Source organism: Triticum aestivum, chromosome 3D (assembly GCF_018294505.1).
Source record: "Triticum aestivum cultivar Chinese Spring chromosome 3D, IWGSC CS RefSeq v2.1, whole genome shotgun sequence".
NCBI lineage: Eukaryota > Viridiplantae > Streptophyta > Magnoliopsida > Poales > Poaceae > Triticum > Triticum aestivum.
The window spans coordinates 614,190,399-614,195,674 of NC_057802.1; the positions used below are offsets into that span (position 1 = coordinate 614,190,399).

At 45.9% G+C, this 5,276-nt stretch overlaps 1 non-coding gene across 1 annotated transcript; it reads right to left on the minus strand.

The window, feature by feature from the left end:
- Positions 1–2,406: 2,406 nt before the first annotated feature.
- TRNAL-CAA (transfer RNA leucine (anticodon CAA)) lies at positions 2,407–2,497 on the minus strand. The gene is given in 2 exon segments: positions 2,407–2,442; positions 2,460–2,497. It is a non-coding gene; the product is annotated as a tRNA-Leu (tRNA).
- Between the last annotated feature and the right edge of the window lie 2,779 nt (positions 2,498–5,276).

A 5,276-nucleotide genomic window follows, 5' to 3' on the forward strand; every position in this document is an offset into this window, starting at 1 on the left:
TCACATGCTAGCGGGGTTCATAACCAGAACCCCTCTAGCATGTGATGTACAACTGAGATTTGTTTCAAATTTTCTCCCTTACGTTGATTTTTGATATGGATGCATGCGTCATGTGTCAATTCCTGTTACCAAGCGTGTATGTGTTTCGAAGACTTGTGTAGTGTACGTTGTTGTCCTTTGTTTGGTTCTGAAGAAAAGGGTATGTATACCAAGATGGAATGCTCTAACCGTTTCGGTCATGCATCCTCTTGTCCCCTCTAACTATGCGAGAATCTTTCCATGCGAAAGAAGCAGCTGCGGCGGTGTGTGCTATATGTATACTATCGCCTGTCTGATGATTTAACTAGAGCGGGGTGCTTTACTAAAAGAAGGGAAGATTTGCGAGGAAAGAAAGGTACATATGGTGATGTTTGTCCATCCATCCATCCATCAATTGTTCCCTGTTTGTTGTCAGAGTCCTTGATTAAACAATCTGGGCGAGGGTGAGCTGTGGAATTAACATTTGGAGCAACTGTTGCTGCTTGCTTTGTGTTTCATACTTTCATGGCAGGTTGGCAACCTGCAGTCTGGTGGCTTCAGCTTGGCTCTGAAGACATGAGTCATGCCTGATGGGGGAGTGCAGGTGTTCTTGGCAGCTTCAATTTGCAAGGAATTCGTCCAGACCCGACCTGCTACAGGGTAGAAAATTGAAATTCAGCGCTAGGAACAGCAAGTTGAATAATTTTATTCCAGAAAGGATGGTTACAGGAAATATAGGAGCAAAAAAAGAAATGGGACGAGAGAGGCTCGAACTCTCGACCTCAGGATCACTCGCTTTAGCTATGAGACCTACGCGCTAGCCAACTGCGGCACGGGCCCCTTGCGTGTCCGGCTCTCATCAAGGCGGCGCTCAAGAGAGGTTGTTGTCTACCTAATGCCATCCCTTCGATCAGACTGTAATGGCAGTAGCCCCGGTTTCACGGGTTTCGATACCCCAGCAATGTGCAAGAACATCCTCGAAAACGTCTGATGCGACTTCACCTGAAAGTGCATCTGGAACTGCTCGCAGTGCTGATTTAGATGCTGTAGGAACGAACAAAGATTGTGGTGCTGAAACAACCGGTCAACAGGATCTGTCCTCTATTGGCGTTTGATAGCTCATTGCTACCTCGCCGGAGGGATGGGGAGATAGACTCTGACCCAGATCTCGCTATAGCCGCCAACGGATCAATTCATTAAGGGCACACCCAGGCAGGGAAGAATTCTCAATTAGTTCATTGAGTTTAGGAAAGGATGCCAGTTTGGAACAGTTGGTGGAGCATGGTGAAACGCGCTCATTTGGAGTGGCTGAAACAGAAACATACTCGAGAGCTACTCGTCTTCCTAAAAGCTCTAGCAATGCAAGACCTGTCCTAATGCAATAAATACTGGTGCTCTCAAATTCAATCAGCACAGGTACAGGGCCAGGTGCTTCTCCAGCTCTTGGTACCGTCTCTTGTGCCCCACCTATAATGTCAAGATAGCTCTGTCAACCAACGTTGTTTTATAGATCCAACCTTACCAGATTGATACCGTCACATCGTATCTGTCCACTCCCCTATTCCCATCCCGTGAGCCCCCTCCCGTACCTACATGGCTACACCATCACCTTGCTGACCCATCCACCCAGAATCGCTTTCGGACGGCAGTGTCGGCCCTAGGTCATGGCAAAAGGTGCGGCGGCCTAAGGCCCATCTTAATTAAGGCCCCGATATATCTACATATTAAACAAATTACAAAAAAAAATTGATTTGCAGAACAAAAAATCAACATGAACAGGTGGCATATGCCCCCCCTCCTTATGGCACTTCACCACGTTCTACTTATTTAATAGTTATTTATAGTTGAGTTCTTTAACAAGAGGCTGAGTGCGTGCGCTTAGTGTGGCCGGTGCAGCGGTGTTCTTTGTCTTGGTTCGTGCCACGTCACCAAAACCACCGTCAGAAACCGCTTAAAGCAGTGCCTTTGGGGTGTTTTATCAGTTATTTCAAAGTTTGGAGGATTAAGTACCCGGTTTTTGAATTGAGGGGGTGATATGGTCGAAATCTGAATGTCTAGGGGGTTATATATATTTAACTCGACGGCAAAACATAAGAACTTAAGAAGGCACCAAGGACTGGATTTGGTACAAGAACCGTGGGAGCATGGCCTGAAGTTTTTTCCTTTCTAGGTGTTGTTCCGTTATCTTTTTCTAATCTTTAGTTTTGATGTACCGTTATCTTTTGATTGCAGTACCGCCTGCCTAATCCATCGTACGAAAAAAGATGGCAAGAAGTTTCGTGGTTGCATACGAGCTAAGCAACAGGAGAGTCTAAACAAGTTCAGACATATTACATTTTAACTAGGAGCCAAAAGGGAAATAATTTAAAGCCAAAGCAAAAAAAATTATGGGGCGAGAGAGGCTCGAACCCTCGACCTCAGGATCACTCGCATATTTTAGCTTTGAGACCTACGCGCTAGCCAACTGCGCCACCGCCCCGTTGTGCTTATTTCTCAAATCAGATTTTATTGTCCGTGGATGTCTCTTATATGTGTTGTAATTCACGTAATTGTATACTATGTTTGTGAAAAAAATAGTAGAAGAATTCGAGTTGGTTAACCAGATGATAGAAAATAGGTAAAGGCGTGTTATAGAAACATGATGACACATATATGTTGATACAGTTAAACTTGGACGGCAGCAAGTAGGTTGGTTGGTTATCACTACTCAAATTGGTTCTAGACTAAAGTAGCCAGGCATAAATATATGATTTAAATCTTCTACCCATATTAGTATTCAAACCCCCAGTTTTACATATGCATCTTCCTGCAGAGACTCCAGATGCATGGTCTGTGTACACAACAAAATTAGCGATCTCCTCCTTGTATCTGTCTGGAACCTTTGGTCGCTTGTGGACAAAATGATAAGCGGCTCAGTTCAAGATGCGAAAAGAAAAAACAATCCAACGGTTCTCAACTATCAAGAAATAAACAAGATCCCCCTTTTCGAAAAAAAAGAAATAAACAAGACGATACATGGAGCCTAGCATATGGGCAAAGTTAGCAGAAGACACAAAAGGATACGCAGAAAGGCGCAGCTGAAGTAGGATGTAAATATAGGTGTGAATTTTGAGCCACTCATCTGCAGCATCAACATTGGTTACCACATTGATCAGATTCGTGTCATCACTCCCTCGGTGATTTAGGCGATATGTGCAGATACAGTTTCCACTCCCCAAGGGGCACCGTGTCAAAGGATTTTCTTGGATGTAGCTATCTCTGGCCGGGTGTGCACCTGAGAATTTCTCAGGAAAGAAAGAACAAATCCTCGACCGCAAAACCGACACATCATTTTCCCCCACCCTGGGTCTAGCTGTAATGCTGAGTTATCTGTGTACAATTACGCGGCACTAGCTGACCAGAGTTCCCTGCTTCCTACTTCTATAATGGATCCATCAGAGTGTACTTTGGGGCAGAAATAGTGCTATGTTCAGGTTCAGGTTCATGTTCCAGCAAACTAAACCATATATCAGGAAGGGAAACAGATTTTGTTTTTTTAGAAAAGGAGGAAGGGAAACAGATAGTGGTAGCTGGCTGCAATAATAAAACATTTATTGGTACCTTAATCCATATGTATGCATCTCACCTCGCTGCATCAAGATAAGCATTAAGCATCCTAAAAAAAGGATAAGCAATAAGCAACAGTATAATGCTCACCTTGGAGGAGAGAAGATAGATCATGTATAAGAACAAAAAGGTAATACAAAACTCCTTTTTGGCGAGGCTATCCAGCAAGAACAAACAAAAGTTTTTTTTTCGGGTACAAACAAAAGGTTGACTCGGGCTCGGCAAGATGCGACACATATCTGCAGCTGGGCTTGTGAACAAAAGGCCCAACGCCCGTTCGTCACTGGAACAAAACTACTATAATGCCACGAGTCAGTTTCCATCCAAACTAGAGTTGTATGAAATTCCCTTAAAAAAACTCTTTATTTTACGGGGCTATCCAGCAAGAACAAACAAAAGGCTGACTTTGGCTAGGCGAGATGCGGCACATCTGTGCAGCTGGGCTTGTGAATAGAAGGTCTAACGTCCGTTCGTCGGTGGAAAAAAAAACTACTATAATGCCACGAGTAGGGATAAAAATGGAGTGGAAACTTTTCGTTTTTCTAGCGAAAAATAAAAACAGAGAGAAAACACAGAATTTTGCAAAACTGAAATGAAGTTGGAATTTTGTATGCGGAAACAGAAATGGAAATGGAACAACGTTTTACGATGGAACAGGCGCGGAAATGGAATATTTCGTTTCTATTAATACAACACATAATTATTAGGCCCTCTACATAACGTACATAACGTGTGGCCCATATGGCCTAACTTCTATACTACTATCAATACAGTACTAGTATATATACTACTATTGAAGTCGTCAGCTATGTAAACAGTGATGTGTGATCTGTATGACCGTATGAACACTATTGTGATTTGCGCTGTAGTGTTTGGTTGTTTGATGCCTTCCAAGTTTTTGTGTTGCCAATTGAATATTTATGCACAAATGAATATCATATTATATATCCACAATGTTGAGTAAACGTGATTGTATTAGGAAACATAGGTTAGACTAGGAAATATTCTGGCTTGCCTTGTACTCCAAGTAGATCATGTACTCCTATATATATGCCCACGAGGCTCAAGCAATACAATGAACTATTCCATCAAATCCCTCTCTCCCCTCTAACATGGTATCTATCGCAAGTTGATCCTAAACCCTAGCCGTCGCCGCTTCCGCACCCGCGCGCCGCCCCCGGGGCGGTCGGCCTCCATGACCGCCGCCGGGGGCCGCGCCGCCCGTACCTAGGGTTCGTCCGCCGGTCGTGTTGACTGGCTGCCCTAGAGAGTCTTTTCCCCGAGCCTTGCTCCGGGGTTTTCTCTCTCCCGCCGGTCATCTTGATCGCGCGGTTTCTTTTTGGTTTTCCGATCTATTCTTGATCGGTTTGCGTCGCCCACCGCCGCCATCGACCCCGAGCGCCTCTACTCCGACCCCTGCGCAACCGGCCGGCCGCTTCTCCGACCCGGCGGCCATGCGCGCCGAGGCGGCCCGTCAGGGCCAGCCGCCGTCCGCGCGTCGGTCCGCCCGTCGCCCTGCGCCGGCCGTCACCGCCCTGCTCCGACTGGGACACCTGCATCGCCCCGACCCGGCGGCCTCGCGCCATGCGACGGCCAATCATAGCCGTCGCTCGCGCGCCGGCCCGCCCGTCGATCCACATCACCCGCCTCGG